This window comes from Papaver somniferum, chromosome 5, assembly GCF_003573695.1.
Source record: "Papaver somniferum cultivar HN1 chromosome 5, ASM357369v1, whole genome shotgun sequence".
Lineage (NCBI taxonomy): Eukaryota > Viridiplantae > Streptophyta > Magnoliopsida > Ranunculales > Papaveraceae > Papaver > Papaver somniferum.
This window is the reverse complement of record NC_039362.1, coordinates 7199116-7216863: the sequence shown is the minus strand read 5'-3', so window position 1 is coordinate 7216863 and position 17748 is coordinate 7199116. Positions and strand designations below refer to the sequence as shown.

General features: G+C 35.3%; 2 pseudogenes; one reads left to right on the top strand and one right to left on the bottom strand.

The window, feature by feature from the left end:
* Positions 1 to 2512: 2512 nt before the first annotated feature.
* Positions 2513 to 2612, bottom strand: LOC113284869 (annotated as a pseudogene).
* Positions 2613 to 16272: 13660 nt separating this feature from the next.
* Positions 16273 to 17748, top strand: part of LOC113280952 — a 4691-nt pseudogene continuing 3215 nt past the window's right edge.

The following is a 17748-nucleotide window of genomic DNA, read 5'->3' as shown; positions in this document are numbered from 1 at the left end:
GTCTGATAGCTAATTAAGAGATTGCTTCGAGGCTTAGAAGGGTTAGAAAGAGTTAGGAGGGAGTTTTGAGAACCACAGAGAGAAGAGAAAAAAGTTACAGAGAGTTCATACCTGCTGCTGCTGCTGCTGCTCGAGGAGGAAGAAGAAGAAGGAAGAACAGACTCGCAGAGTCAGTCGTTCTTCCACAGTCTTAACAGCAGAACGCATGTGTCGTTGTTTTACTGCAGAACCCTTGTATCGTTCTTAAACAGCGTTGTAACAGTGACTCTGTAACACTTATACAGCGTTACAAACTTCCGTTTCATTCTATTTCATCAATAAGAACACCTATTAAGCCATGAATAAATCTTTTGATCATGTTTTTGATATGAGGAGCTAAACCCCTTAGCCGAGGCGACGGAGGAAGCCATTGTTCCACATTAATTGGTATAATTCTATTTTAATTATTTATTTGCAATATTTTTATATGATTATTTGCATAGAACTAATATAGAAAAATTGATTTTTATTGAGTAGTTGTGAGTTGTTTTGATGGAACATGCTGGGTTTTAAAACTTTTGATGTTTCATGCTTTGTGTTTACAACTATTACTTCAAAAATCTGTTAGAGGCATAATATTAAAATCGCTTTAAAAAAGAAAAATTGCATGAATATTAATTAGAGTTTATCTCTTAATGGGTAAATGGTGGAATCCAAGTCTTGGTGCTTTTTCTTTATAACTTTGAAACAACTTTATTTGAGTATTTTAGTTTAATTTAGATCTAAAAATTGTTTTCTTCACAAATCTGAAAAGACCCTTTTTACCATTATCACTACAATCACTTTTGAAAAACCATCAATTTTTGGCGCCGCCGACGCGGATTTGTTCTTAGGTAGCATTTTTAAATTTAATTTTTTTTATTATTATTTTCATTTGTTCAGATTTACGTTTCTTTTTATGTCTTTGATTTACAGGTTTGAAGTGGAACACTAAGGACCTGAAACAAAGTTTAAAGCTAAAAGAGAGAAAAAAAAAAGACAAATAATTTCTTTTAAGATTTAGTTTTAGTTTTTTTTTTAATTTTTATTAGTATTTTTTTTTGGATATTCCTTTTTAGAGTTGTATTAGAAAAGACTTGTAATTTTCTATTTTTTTTTCTTTTTGCACTATTGGACATTATTTTTTTAAACCCTACGGAAGGGTCATAAAAAAATAAAAAAAATATTATTAAATTGTGTGCAGGGAAGGACAGAAATTACGATATCGTCTCGGCCCCTCGGGTTTGCAAACTGACACCGGAGTCAGTTGCCCGAGTCGACTTCAACGGTTCATCTCCCGTCTGGTACGGGAGTTAAGTCCATCGAAACACCCGTGAATATCCTGTAAGCGGGTTTACTGTTTACCTTAAGGTGATTATTGATTGAGGACTGAACCGGTTGCATTAAATTCCTAGTAAAGGGAAAGAATTGTCCATATAAGATAAGGGTTCGGATTTCATCACCGTTCCCTTCTTGCCCGCCTTAGGAAAACGAAACCTAACGCGAACCCAAGCTTAAAATTTGATTAGAACGAGACTGATAGGTTAACGAGCTTGATAGGAAATTTTTTTTGAAGGACATTGGTTACTCTTTTAAGCACTTTCCAAAGTTCATGATGGTTGATATAAGTTGAAACGTGCCGCCTTGTAATGCCGGCGAGACCTTGGGTATCAAAGCTCCATTGAGCTTCCCTCGTTTCTGTTTCACTTACATTAGCTCGGATTGGTTCTAGAGGGGCGTGCTCAAATTGTAACGAATTCCCTTTCGAGAGATAGAAGGTGGTCTAGAAACAATCTAAGTGGAGCCATCATGCTTTTTGTTTGCTAGAAATCTTTAGGTTTGTTTTTGTGGAGTCAGCCTGCTGTGTGTTTGTTAGAACAATCTTCCTTGTTAGGATTTTTTTTTCTTTTCTTTTTAATTTTTTTCTAGTGTATGCTCGATTTTATTAGAGAACGGGCTTGGAAAAGAGATACTCTAGGTCGTTTAATTAGTGAAAAACCTAGTAGTTCTTCTTGTGGAAGCAGGGAGCTCGAAGATTCTTATTTTGAGAGCCCTGTTTTTGGAAACTTCAGTTTTGAGAACTTATCTCTGAGTGACAAAAGTATCCCTAGTACTTCAGTTATGCCAGAAATTGCAACTTTGAAAGCATTGTTGAATCCGACTAGGACTACTCGTCCTTCGTGTATTAAGTTAGCTGATACGGAGGCAACCTATGAATTGAAACCTGGAACTTTGCAGATGCTCCCAATTTTTTTAGGGAAAGAAAATGAAAACCCCTATTTCCATGTTAGGGATTTTGAGGAAATTTGTAGTACCCTAAGAATTAGGGGCTTAGATGATGATGCTTTGAAACTTAGGTTATTTCCTTTTTCCCTGAAGGCTAAAGCCAAATCGTGGCTATATAGTTTGACTTCCGAGTCAATTAAAACATATGAACAATTAACATCTGCCTTTTTCAACAAGTTTTTCCCTAGGCACAAAACATCGTCTATTAGGACGCAAATCTGCACATTTTTACAACAAGAGGGAGAATCTTTGTATAGGTATTTGGAAAGGTTCAATGATTTGTTAATCCAGTGTCCTCACCATGGTTTAGAAAGGGTTAGGCTGGTTCATATCCTTTATGAGGGTTTAAATTATTCGACAACAACCAAGGTTGAGTTTTTGTGCACTGGTGGGTTTGAAAACCAAACTGTTGATGCGGTGATGGAATTTTTCAATGACATCGCCGATAAAATCCAGCAATGGGATAATAGTAGGGAGCCCCAGAAAACAATTCTTCTAAGTAGAGGAAACGTTAATAGGGTAGAAGGAGGCTACGAATCAGATGCCAAAATTGTTGCTATAACAAAGAGGTTAGAAGCTTTAGAAGTGGGTCACACTAGTGGAAGAGTTGAGCCTTTTTGGGAAGGCCAGAATACTGAAGAGCAAGCCAATGCTCTTTATAACAACACTATATTCGAGAACCATCAGAAGTATGCCCCATATTCAGAAACCTATAATCCTGGATGGAGAAACCATCCGAACCTTTCTTGGTCTAAGGGCCAGAGTCAAGGTCAGTTTAGTAATTCGAATTCTCCCCCAGGTTTTGGATATACTAAGAACCCCTTCAGACAAGCTCAGTTGCAAATCATCCAGATAAGAAAATTTTAAGCTTAGAGTATTCTCTCGCCTTGTTAACTCAGCAAACTGCAAAATTTCAGCTATCAGTAGAACAAAGTCTACAAGTTAGTAACAAGATAGGACAAGAAAATAGTCAGGCTATCTCCGAGTTGAAAACCCAGGTTGGTATGATAAATGAGTCTTTGAAAGAAAAAGGTAGGTTTCCTAGTCAAGCACAACCCAACCCTAGAGGAATTCATGAAGTAGGTTCAAAACCCTCATATCAATTGAGTGCCATTAGAACCCTTAGGAGTGGGAGAATTCTAGACAATAAGGTAACCATGCCCGATAGTGAACATACTGTAGTTCACCCCTCAGGATCTCACACCTCAGGACCACCCATAGCTGAGGAACCGATAAAATTTCTGATGATGTTAATTCGGTCCCTGAGATGTCTGATTCTGTCCCTAGAGCCCAATTTCTCCAACTATTAGTACCAACAAAAAAGGAATGCAACTTTAATGACATATTGGAGGTTTTTAAGCAAGTTACCATAAACCTTCCTTTATTAGATGCAGTTAGGCAGATTCCTGCTTATGCTAAGTTTCTTAAGGATATGCGTACGCGAAAGCGAAAACTTAGCGTCCATAAGAAAGCCTTTTTAACTAGCCAAGTAAGTTCCATTATTCAAAACACTACAACTCCAAAGTACAAATATCCAGGTTCCCCTACCATTGCTTGCACAATAGGTAAACACCGGATAGAAAGATCTTTACTTGACTTAGGAGCCAGTTTGAACTTACTGTCATACCATGTGTACTTACAGCTAGGACTTGGTGAAATGAGACATACTCAGATGACACTTCAGTTAGCTGATGGGTCTGTCAAAATTCCTCGAGGAGTTATCGAGGATGTTCTCATTGAGGTCGACAAATTTATTTATCCAGTGGATTTTGTTGTACTAGATACCCAACCGGTCCCCGACCTAGAAAACCATATACCTGTTATTTTAGGTCTCCCATTTCTAGCCATGTCTAATGTGATAATTAATTGTCTAAATGGTGTGATGAATTTGTATTTTGGTAATATGACTATTGAGATGGACATTTTTAATGTCAGTAAGCTACCCCATGAGATAGATGACACGTTTGTAGAAGAGGTGAATTTGATAGAAGCCTTAGTTCAGAAATCATTTCCAAACATCTTGTCTGAAGATCAATTAGAGAATTGTCTATCCTATTTTGGTTTAGATTTCGACGACGATAGCATCATTGAACAAGCGAATGCTCTATTAGATTCGACCCCTGTGTTAGATACTGATATATGGAAAGCTAGGTTCGAACCATTACCAGCTTCTGAGATTACCTTAATCCCTTATTTGGAAGATCCTCCTAAGTTGGACCTCAAACCACTACCAGATATCCTGAAGTATGTGTTTTTAGTATCATCTGAGACTTTACCTATGATTGTTGCTTCCGACTTGGATAGTGATCAGGAAAGTAGGCTAGTAACAGTACTTCAAGATAACAAGGAAGCTTTAGGATGAACTATATCAGACATTAAGAGTATAAGTCCTACTTTTTGTATGCATCAGATTCATTTAGAAGAAGACTCCAAACCTTCTAGGTATATGCAACATAGACTAAACCCTAACATGAATGAGGTAGTTCGAAAAGAAGTGCTTAAGTTGTTAGATGCGGGTATTATTTACCCAATTTCAGACAGTAAGTGGATCAGCCCTGTTCAGGTTGTTCCCAAGAAATCAGATATCATTATAGTCCAGAATGATGAAAATGAGTTAATCCCAACCCGAGTGACCACGGGATGGCGTGTCTGTATTGACTATATGAAATTGAACAAGGTCACAAGGAAGGATCACTTTCCCCTTCCTTTTATCAACCAAATGCTAGAGCGATTAGATGGACGTAGCCATTATTTATTCTTAGATGGATACTCAGGTTATAGTCAGATCGTTATTTCCCAAGAAGACCAAGAGAAAACCACTTTTACATGTCCCTTTGGTATCTTTGCGTATAGACGCATGCCTTTCGGGTTATGTAATGCCCCTGCAACTTTTCAGTGTTGTATGATGAGCATATTTTCTGATATGGTAGAACGGTTTTTAGAGGTCTTTATGGATGATTTTTTAGTGTTTGGTTCATCTTTTGATGAGTGCTTGCATCATTTAACATTAGTGTTGACTAGGTGTAAAGAAAAGAATTTAGTGCTTAATTGGGAAAAATGCCATTTCATGGTTAAATCAGGAATTGTGTTAGGGCACACCATTTCTTCAAAGGGTATCGAGGTAGACAAAGCCAAAGTTGACCTTAATAAGACTTTACAGGTCCCAAAAACCGCAAGAGATATTAGGTCATTCCTAGGGCATGCAGGTTTTTATCGCCGATTCATCAAAGATTTTAGCTTAATTTCTAGACCTCTTTGCAATTTGCTTGCAAAAGATGTTAAGTTTGTCTTTGATGATTCTTTTTTAGAATCTTTTGATAATCTTAAGACTTTACTCACTACTGCCCCCATAGTCCAGGCACCCAACTGTAATCTACCCTTTAAGATCATGTGTGATGCTTCAGACTATGCTATTGGTGTTGTGCTAGGTCAGCGAGGAAAAAAATTACTTCATGTGATTTACTATACTAGCAAGACTTTGAATGATGCTCAGCTGAAATACACAACCACCGAGAAGGAATTTTTATCCATCGTGTATGCCTTGGATAAGTTTAGATCCTACCTATTAGGTTCTAAAATCGTAATCTATACCGATCATGCTGCTTTGAAATACCTTTTGTCTAAGAAGGATACCAAACCTAAGCTAATTAGATGGATCCTTTTGTTACAAGAATTCTCTCCAGATATTAGAGACAAAAAGGGTGCAGAAAATGTAGTAGCAGACCACTTGTCTAGGCTAGTTGTTAGTTCCCCTAATGACTCCCTTCCTATAAGGGATAGTTTTCCTGGTGAACAACTGTTCCTTGTTACCTGATCACCTTGGTATGAGAATATAATGAACTATCTTGTTAATGGTTGAATGCCCCAACATTGGGGTAAACAAGATCGTTCTAGGTTTTTAGCCGAGGTTAAGAATTTCTTTTGGGATGATCCTTATTTGTTTAAGTATTGTCCAGACCAGATTATTAGGAGATGTATACCTGAGAGTGACCAGTCCAGTATTATTTCCTTTTGTCATAATCATGCTTGTGGGGGTAACTTTAGTGCTAAGAAGACTGCTTCCAAGATATTGCAGTGTGGATTCTATTGGCCGTCGTTGTTTAAAGACTCCCACAGTTACTGTGTTACTTGTGCACGTTGCCAGAAATTAGGAACCATTTCCCGTAGGAACATAATGCCCTTGAACCCTATTTTAATAGTTGAGGTGTTTGATGTGTGGGGTATTGACTTTATGGGTCCGTTTCCTAATTCTTTTGGTAACCTTTATATCCTTGTCGCTGTAGACTATGTCTCTAAGTGGATTGAGGCGGTTGCGTGTATACTAACGACCATAGGGGTGTGATTGAGTTCTTGAAAGAAAATATACTTACACGTTTTGGTACACCGCGAGCTATAATTAGTGATGGAGGGTCGCACTTTTGTAATGGACCTTTTAGGCTTTTGATAAAGAAATATGGTATTACACATAAGGTAGATACCACATATCATCCACAGACTAGTGGTCAGGTAGAGGTTTCCAATAGGAAAATTAAACATATTTTAGAGAAAACAGTTAATCCTAATAGGAAAGACTGGTCGTTGAGGCTTACTGATGCCTTATGGGATTACCGTACTGCGTTTAAGACACCCATTGGAATGTCACCTTATCGTATAGTATTTGGCAAGGCATGGCACCTGCCTGTTGAGTTAGAGCATAAAGCCTATTGGGCTATTAAGCAGGTTAATTTTTTACTTGACAAGGCAGAAGCTCACAGAAAGCTCCAGCTCAATGAGTTGGACGAGATTCGTACAGATGCATATGATAGTGCGAGGGAGTATAAGAACAAAATGAAACTTGTGCATGATAAAAATATTTTATGAAAGTCATTTTCTCAAGGTCAAAAAGTTCTTCTGTATGACACTCGTTTGCATCTATTTCCCGAGAAGTTGCGCTCTCGGTGGACCGGTCCTTTTGTGGTCCGTACTGTTTTTCCTCATGGAGCTGTTGAGATTGAGTCACCAGATGGTAGTTGTTCTTCAAAGGTTAACGCTCAAAGATTGAAGCCTTTTTTAGAGCCTTTTCCTACAGGTGACGTTGAGAAGGTCCCTATGGAGGACCCTGTTTGCCTTGATTGACCATCGAGGCAGTTTGTATGTTGTATAATATTTTTGTTTTTGGTTCCACTCCACCCAGGTACTATCTTTCCGAACTTCTCTATTTATTGATTCCTCATGTTATTTAAAATTTTGATACTGTTCTTTCATTAGAAACATTGAGGACAATGTTAGATTTAAGTTTGGGGGTGGGGAAGAAACACTTTTTGGATTTTAGTTGCAATAAATAAACTCCAGAGCCTAGAAATTTATGCCTATTAAGGATAGCACTAACCAATCTAAGTGGATGGAAGCATTTGGTTTTAGGAGTTGAGGAACCAATCTAACTAGATGGAAACATCTATAAGAGTCTATTCATAAAAGCACAAAGCTCAGGTGTTATAAATAACATGATAATTTCGCCATATCTCGTTGAGTCCTTTTCATTATTTTTTTCTATTTTATTTTTTTTAAACTATGTTTCTCTAGGTGATTAGGTGGGGCTCACGATTCAAGTTGTTACCATTGCTAGGGTGAAATAGAGTGATTGAGATACCTAAAAAAAAGAAAAAGAAAGAGAGACCATACCAATCTTACCAAACGGAATAAATATTAACACTTGGATAACAATATGTGTGTGTTCTCCCTTTCTCCGTCGCCTAAACAAGCGTGGAATGCAGGATCCACGGGAATTACCATGTAATCTGCTGACAAGAATCATACGCTTGGATCCACAAGATCTAATCATGTTGTCAGTTCTGAAATAAATAAATGTGTGTTCAATAAATCAACCGCTGGTTCCCTTGTATATGCCAGACGAGTTGATATAGAATTAGGATTATCGACCACTGGTTCCCTTGTATATTCTAGTTGTGTTGATATCAGTCAGACTAGTATCTCAGTCATTTAGGATAGGTTATTTTGGCAGTTTCCTTCATACAGATATGAGAAACACCGTTCACCTAGTTAACATCAAAACCATCTATGTTTTTTCTATATCCATCTCTTTATCTATCCACATGATTTGTTAACTACGAATATGATGTCCATTGTGAAACTATCTTAGTAGAGCTTTGTCACTTATATATGAATTTTAGTATACTTGAGTGCAAACTCATGTGCAGCAATTGGAATTTGGCATCAGGGTACTTCCTCCAATAATCAATGAGTATGCCAACCAAGGAGGTTCTTTAGTTCTTTCCAAGGTTCTGCATAGATAGCTAGGGTTTGGATTAAAGATTTTGTGGGTATATCTCTGGTAAACCCTCCCGAGATTAACTCGGTCATTAGGGACACCTAGTGAGTTAGGATTTTATTTTGTAGTTTTGATTCGCTCGGGACTAGCAAATAATAAGTTTGGGGGTATTTGATAGACACATTTATGTGTCTATCTTCATCTCGATTTTGTATAATGTCAATACCCATTTTTGTACTTATTATGGTGTTTTATGTGTTTGTAGGTATTTTTGGAGAAATAAACATGTGCGGAGAAATTGGCTCGAAAAGCGGTATTTACGCGCGTGGGAGAAAATTACTAAAGTCACCCGGAAACACCCCAGAAGTGTACCGGAAACACCCCAGAAATACCCCGGAGGAACCCCGAAAAAGTGCGGAAAACATCCCAGAAAAATTACTAAAGGCACCCAAGTTTTGGTTATTTCCACCCCAAGAATTATATTTCATCCCCAAATTGCTAAAGGGACATCAGAACTGGATTAAGGGGAAGTCAGTTTTCTTCCCAAATTCAAACTGAAAAATGGCGGGAAAATGCATGCAGACGCTGGCAGATTTGGATTAAATTTTTGGACGAGTTTCATGGAGATTCAATTGCTAAACTCGGTTGGGCTGGACTTCTTAGAGCTTAACAGGGTCTATGGGATTGACTGGACCCAACCAATTGCGCTAGAATGGCCGAGAGAAGTAAATCAGAGTTCAACAGGGATATGTGTTTTTTCTGATTATTTTCAAAGATTGTGTGAATGATTTTGGGGGAGTATTACGCTGGATATATATGTACCTAGTCTTTTTCAAGTCTAAAGAGAAGTTTGGAGAGTTAGAATAGGCTAGAAGACGCGAACAAAGAATCAGAAGTGAGATTATTCTCTCAACTGCACGGGAAAAAAGAGAAGAAATAATCTCGGATTTGCACGAGATTTTTGGGTCTGATAGCTATTTAAGAGATTGCTTCGAGGCTTAGAAGGGTTAGGAAGAGTTAGGAGGGAGTTTTGAGAACCACAGAGAGAAGAGAAAAAATTTACAGAGAGCTCATACCTGCTGCTGCTCGAGGAGGAAGAAGAAGAAGGAAGAACAGACTCGTAGAGTCAGTCGTTCTTCCACAGTCTTAACAGAAGAACGCATGTGTCGTTGTTTTACCACAGAACTTGTATCGTTTCTCAACAGCGCTGTAACAGTGACTCTGTAACACTTATACAGCGTTGCAAACTTCTATTTCATACAATTTCATCAATAAGAACACCTATTAAGCCATGAATAAATCTTTTGATCATGTTTTTGATATGAGGAGCTAAACCCCTTAGCTGAGGCGACGAAGGAAGCCATTGTTCCACATTAATTTGTATAATTCTATTTTAATTATTTATTTGCAATATTTTTATATGATTATTTGCATAGAACTAATATAGAGAAATTGATTTTTATTGAGTAGTTGTGAGTTGTTTTGATGGAACATGTTGGGTTTTAAAACTTTTGATGTTTCATGCTTTGTGTTTACAACTATTACTTCAAAAATCTGTTAGAGGCATAATATTAGAATCGCTTTAAAAGAGAAAAATTGCATGAATATTAATTAGAGTTTATCACTTAATGGGTCAATGGTGGAATCCAAGTTTTGGTGCTTTTTCTTTATAACTTTGAAACAACTTTATTTGAGTATTTTAGTTTAACTTAGATCTAAAAATTGTATCACAAGTCTAAAAAGACCCTTTTTACCATTACCACTACAATCACTTTTGAAAAACCATCAATGGTCGGTGATGCTCTCTCTATTATTAGGTTTTACTACATAATGCTCAAAAGAGCACTATTTTAATTGCAATTAATCATCCTTTCACCAACTGTTATGCAAAGGAAATTGGTAAAATGCTAAGTCTAGCGTCCAAATACTACATGGTTGGTCCATTGCTAGTAGAGGCGACCCCTCTCTCTTCTATTAGTTGATTCTTAGTCGATCATCCATTGATCATAATTAGGGTTTTGAACTGAATGCTTTGTCTAGCACAATTCTGAACATGTTCAAACACCAATATTTTAATATTGATCTAGCAATTAATATTTCAATTAAAGAATTAAATAATATTCGACTAAATTTTTTTATATTTTATTTTGTCTTGCTACCAATTATTGATGGATCTAGCAATATTTTATCTGAAAAGTAATACTTGCTCTGACTATCAGTGCTACATCTGTCAAGCACCTTAATTGCTTCAGATATGAATGGGTCACGACCAACAAAGGTTCAGAACCATCATTTCTGGAAATATTGATTCAACGATCAATGCTTAGAGCAATATTTCTCATATTGATTCAACTATCAATATTCGAATTGCAGTATTCCTCAAGTTTATTCATCTCTCAATATTTGAGAATTTAATACTGATTCATCTATCAGTATTTTATTGGTTCATCAACCAACATTGGTTCGTCTGTCAAATTTTTTTTAATAGTATTATGATCTCTTCTCGTTATTTGTCTGACTCATGATAAGAGAGTCAAGAGAGGTCTTTTGTGATCGATACAACAATCTCATAAAACCATCGTTAAGTCATTCGACTATCATTACTGCTTCAACTAGCATAATGATATTCTATATTTATCAGTGACCTAATTCAACAATCATGGTATGCATAACATGTTGTTTTTTTAACATTCTATGCTTCATCCATCACAATCTTAAAATTCGTCTGTTCAGTTCATAAGACTTATATTGATAGGTCAAAGATTAACCACTCACACATGATACACCAATTCACGTCACATGGGGGGATATCACTAGGGTTTTGGTCTGGCGGCCTACAACATGTGCGATGTGAGGTACATCCATGATAAGAGTTGTGATAAGTCATGCTGACAGTTAATTAGTAAATCGAATAGTGGATGGTCGATCAACCCAGTCTTCCATATAAAATGGAAATTGTTTTTATATGATCTCCCACTTCCCCGTTATTCCACTATCTCCAACTTTCATCACTTTCAGGAGATTGATGTGCTGCAATAAATAGGTTCTGAAACCTATGCTTTAACAAGACTAACAAGATTCGTAAGCAAACCTACGAAAAAAGTCAAGTTATCAAACACTTTCATAAGATTTCTATCGTCTACACAGAAAATCATCTTCACAACAGTTGAACACATCACATCACTAACAGATCAATCTCCATTGATCTCCACATAATCTCATCTTCCCTCCCTACAGACCGATCCTTCTCCTCCTATTGTGACTGAATTGAACCTGATACGACCATTGTCTTGGTTTAGGATCCTATATAATAGTCTCTCGAACTCAAAGTACTCCCATGCAGTATATTTTTTTAAAGGTTCATAAGAATTGCTACTTCTAGCACCTGCTTCTGCGAGCACTTTCCTCCTCCATCGCTTTTTTACCAGAAAACCTGTGAATAGTTTTTACTTGCAAACAACTATGCATTCTCCATATTTGTTAGGGTCCATCTCAGTTGGTCCTATTTGAGCTTTATCCGATAAAAAGAAAATGTTTCTAATTTTATATGCAATTTTCTCAGGAAAAGTAGAGTTTATAAGTGAGAGACTCCATGTATGAAAAATAGGGTCAATTAATTCTGAAACCAATGCAAGATGATCATTAGGATTGCATAAGGTAGCTAATTTATCATTTAGACAAGGTATCTAGTTATCACTTGGGATATTTATGCTCTGACCATAACCTATTTCACATGTGTTGAGTTTATGAATTAGTTACAAACCTTAACTAATACATTTCCAAATCCAAGAGCAATTGACTGGAGGTTATGCTATAAGAGGAGATTTAGACCTAAAGTATTTATACCCTGTATTTTCTTCCCATACGGCATATGATTTCTAATTAATCTCCAAGCTAATTTTTCTAGCATTACTAAGTTGAATTATGTGCATCCATGAAACCTAAACCCCCTTTCTGAATTGGTTTACAGAGATTCGCCAAGCTTTTGGGTAAAAACCTTTAGCTCCACAGTCTTTTCCCCACCAGAAGTCTCTTTGTATTACATTAATTTTATTTGTTATTTTCTTTGGGAGAACAAAACACCCCATTTGAAAGGCTGGTATACTGGACTAAACAACTCTGTTCAGGACTGATCTACTAGGTTGAGAGAGAACAATACCTTTCAAGCATTTAGATTTAGCTTTCATTGTTTCAAGAATGTGTTCAATTTTTTTTATCTTGGATCTATCCATGAATACATAAGCTCCTAAAATATGGGCCTCTAAGGTTAATATGTTTTATTTTTAGCAATTTAGACATCATTATCCGATGTTTAGGTTCCAGTTTCTTACTAAAGAATACTCCAGACTTATCGTTATTAATAAGTTGGTCTGAAGCCTTACTGAAGATGTCTATTGTTTTTAATAAATTCATACATTCCACTAAATCAGCTTTGACAAAAAACAAGCGATTATCTGCGAAGAAAAAGTGGGAAATAGGATCACTTTCAGGAGTTATTTTAACACCATGGATAAAATTTTGGTTTTCCTGAGAGAGAAGAAGTCTTGAAAAAATTTCCATACATATTATAAATAAGTATGGGGAAATAGGATCCCCTTGCTGCAACCCTCTGAAAGGTTTAAAAACATCCCTTGGTGATTCATTTAAAAGAACTGAAATAGAGGTTATAGAAACACATTGCTCTATAAGCAAGCAAACATCCTCATTAAACCTAAAAGATTTCAAAGCAGAAAGAAGAAAATTCCAATTGAATCTATCGAAATCTTTTGACACATCAATTTTTATCTCTATCATGTTCTTGCTTTTTTATTTTTAAAATAGTGAATAATCTCATGGCCCACTATAATATTATCATAATTATGTCTAGAGGAGAGAAAAGCAGACTGATAAGAAGAGATTAGTTTTTCCAGAAATGGTTTAATTTTGTTTCCTAAAATTTTCACTGTCACCTTATAAACTGTGTTACAAAGCCCTGTTGGTCTAAACTAACTAGGATTTTTTGATTGTTTTATTTTAGGATTCAAGAAAATAGGTGTCTTATTTAAATCCGGGTGCATTATCTTATTAGAAAAGAAGTTCTGAACAATTGGTCCATTTTGAAAGTTAATTGTTTTCCAGTTATATAAGAAGAAGCAAACTGGGAAATCATAGGTTCTTGGGTATCTATTAGGCTTCATGTTTTTAATGACTAAAAGAATTTCATCTTTAGTTGGAGGTACCAGGATACTAGAGTTATCTAGGGAAGAGATAACATGAGTAACATCATTGAAATGAGATCATTAGAGGGAGTTTTTTTTTTAGACTCTCAGTAAAAATATATTTGAAATAAATGGTTAGTATATGTTATGTTTATTCGTCATCGAAATATTAATTCTTTTTCTTCTTTTGTATTTTTATACGCAATTGTGGATGCGTATTTTGCATATATTTTATGTTCAATTTAATGGTTTCTTTTTTTTTTCTTTCAAAATCACATATATTTAATGATACTTTATATTTTTAAATTGTCTTTCTACGGACAAACCAACTCGTACATAATTTGCACATACTATTTTAAAATATATGTACGAATAGGAGTGTCTATGACCACAAAGTATAGTATTATTAAAGATCCTTGAATATTGATATATTTTCTTTGTACTTTTTAGGGTTCTAGGTGTTTTTACCATGTGAGATAAGTTGGAACAAAACTTGAAAGCTACGCGGAAATAAGGAGATGGTCACTAAAAGTTACAAAAAGAAAATAGAAATTAAACACAACTTCTTAAAAGCGCAAACACAACTAAAAGTTATCATATGTAACTAAGAAAAACATTTTCGAGGTCAAAAATATAAAGAGAAATTTAAGCTTGGGAGTTTTTCTATATATTTGAATAAATATATTAAACGGTGTTTAGTTTAATTATCAATGCCATATTATTATTAAACTTTAATTTTGTAGTTATATTTGTTTGTAGCGATGATAATAAATACATATTTTGACAATTATTGTCTAATTGCTGGTAATTATTGTTCACGGAAATTAGTTATTTTTATTGCACAAATAAACGCATTGATATTTTTTATCTAAACTAAAAAACCTAGTACAAAAATCATTAAAAAAGTAAAAAAATTATTGTGAATAGATCAATTTGATCCAAAAAAGAAAAAAAAAATGAAGATTTCTATTTTAATCTTCGGTTAAAATGCAATCATTATTTTGAAAAGTTTAACTATATAATGAAAATACAATAATTACATTTTTATTATATTTAGTTGTTTTTTGTGCGTTTGAAATTTGTATGCATCATGTAACAACGAGATCTAACCCAATGTGTGCAAAAACACTCATAAATAAACTCGTGTTTTTTATGTACTTGTTCGATATTTCTTAAGTTGAGTTCGTTTTTTTTTGTATGGGAATTTGTTGACCAAACATTGCAAAAATCCAGAATCCACAAAGATCGATGAGCTATGTTATTGATTTTTTTTTTCGAATTACTTTCTCTCGGTGATGACCGGTAATTGCGAAGTCGTCATTTTTTTTGTTTTGTTATTTTTGATGTTAAATTTGATTAACCATTTCTCAGTGAAAGAACTTAGATAAATTTTTATCTGTCAATAATTATATGGAAAAAAATGAAAAAAACACATATATCAAAAAGCTTATATATAATTACTTCGTTATAATTAGTACTCTAACAGACACACTGTTGACTAAGATTATACAATTGTAGATGAGTTGGAAATGAACTGGAAATGCTGGACATATGTAGAGCCAAGATTCAACATATAGTAACATCTATTTGGCCTAACATTCTCCCTCAAACTGAGCACTAGAATATTGAAAAAGTTTGCTTTGAAGAGCAATGACCATTGACATGGATAACCCTACAACTTGGAGTTACACAGGAAGAATGATCTACACTTTATAAACTGAGTAATTAGTAACACCGAACGGAAGCAATCCTTCGTTCTTGGTTATATAACCTAAGTATATCCAAGAAAAGACCGTCTCCAGAGTTTTAGGTACTAAAAATCTACTATTCCACGTGGCACAAGATTAGAGTGCTTGCTCCAAGTTGGGATAGAACCCGCGATTCCACAGTGGTAGGATCATTTCTCGGTCAGAAGTTGCGTGGGGTCGTTTCTCCGTCAGAAGTTGTGTTAAGGGGTACCATTTTCTTTGGCTATGTTAATTTTCATTTTAGGCTTTTTTTAATTACGAGTCTTATGACCAAGAATCGCCCCTTAGCAAGAAAGAGGAAAAAACCGTCGTCCGTCAGTCCAGGTAAAACTTTCAGGACTTGTGTTTATTTTATGGATTGTGAGAGTGAAAATCAAATTTTAGATGTTAGAGTAGTTGTATTACGATTTGATTATTATAATCTTCAAATATTTTTAGGTTTAGATTTACTTTCCGTGAATTTATGTGGAAATCAACTGTTTAGATAATCTGAGAAATCAGAAGACGTTGAATATAAATTTTCATTACGTTACTAGATTCACTGCTGTTGCTTGAAGATAAGAAACAGGTTAGGGAATTATTTGATTTTGTGCATTGTGTACAAGTATCCTGTTGCCAAGATAAGAATCATCTTCTGGCACAATGAAGATTGGGAGGAGATGTTATCACAGACATAGGATCTGTAGGGAGACCTGTAGACATGAAATGCTTGCCGGTTGTGACTTGACTTTTTTCGTGGTTAGAATCTCATTTCTCGGATTGGGCTGAGATACAAATTAGTGTTTTTCTTTTAAAAAAAAAAATAAAACTCTTGATTCCATTTCTGATCAAAATTGTTCTTAATTTTGTGTGATTAGTATATCATCAATCATGATTGAGTTTTTGACCTTTGATTCTGTATGACCTTTCCCAGTGAGCCGTCGACAAATTTATTTCCGGAGTAATGGGGCGAATAAGAGTGCATCACACAAATAGTAGAATTGGGTTCAGTTTTGTTGAATTTTGGGGTTCAATTAATTTTATTGTTTTCTCTACCAGCAGTGTATGGCATTTTCTAATCTTAAATCATTTGTATTGATCGAAGACTTCGAAGTTATTGCCCATCATTTCATGTTTAATTGGTTTGAACATTATGCTTTCGATGCAACTGTATGTAAGGATGTGTTACTTTTGAGCTTTCAGGTTAAGGTTTTGTAATGTAAATAGTCACTAATTTTCTCTAGTTTTCTTTGCAGGGATCGAGTCTTTCACTTAAAAGTCAAAAGATATGGCTAACCAGGGGGCGAAGAAGCGGAAAGAAGAAAACAGTAAGCACATGGCCAAGCTTCTTCGTGTTATCATCATCTGCAATGTAATTAATCTCTAACTGTTCTCTTTCTCTCATGTAGGTTTTAGTTCTCAACTATTCTCAGTAGTGTTTAATCTGCTTCTATTGGAATTACTGTTTCAGTTGAGTTTCTTCCTTGTCCAATTTGATACAAATACGTTTATTTACAAATAAGGTTCTAAAAACTGTCTTGTACTTGCGGTTTGGTGATTCACGTAGGATCATATTAAAGGAAATACTCCTGGGTTGATGTATGTATTAACCGCTGGAACTGAAATCTCAATTGTAATATCCATTGATAAGTTATCAGTCGTTTTGAGTTGATCTGCTAGGATAAACTGTTTTTAGCTTGATTTTGTGAAGAAAGAGTGAGATAATCAAGCATAGGGATGAACATTCCTTCTTCAGTTTTAGCAGTTATAATACTGAAGTTCTACATTTTTTTCATACTGATGCGGTTTGGAAAAAGTTATAATGATGCTTGCGGAATGAACATTTTCCGAGTTTCTGTCCTTGTTAGTTTTAGCAATTATAATACTGAAGTTTTACATTTGTTTCATACTTATGCGATTTGGAAAAAGTTGTAGTCATGCTTGCGGAATTAACAATTTAGATGGTATTCTGTATCAGAACATCTTCCATTGCTTGGATAAAATCCTCCATAGCTGGGGCATTCTTATCAAATCTCTAGATGGGGGCATTTGTTTCATACTGATGCGGTTTGGAAAAAGTTATAGTGATCCTTGGGGAATGAACGTTTGCCGAGTTTCTGTCCTTGTTAGTTTTTAGCAGTTATAATGGTGTGGTTTGGGAAAAGTTGTAGTGATGCTTGCGGAATGAACACTTTAGTTGGCCAATATTATGCACATCAGAACATCTTCCATAGCTTGGATAAAATCTTCC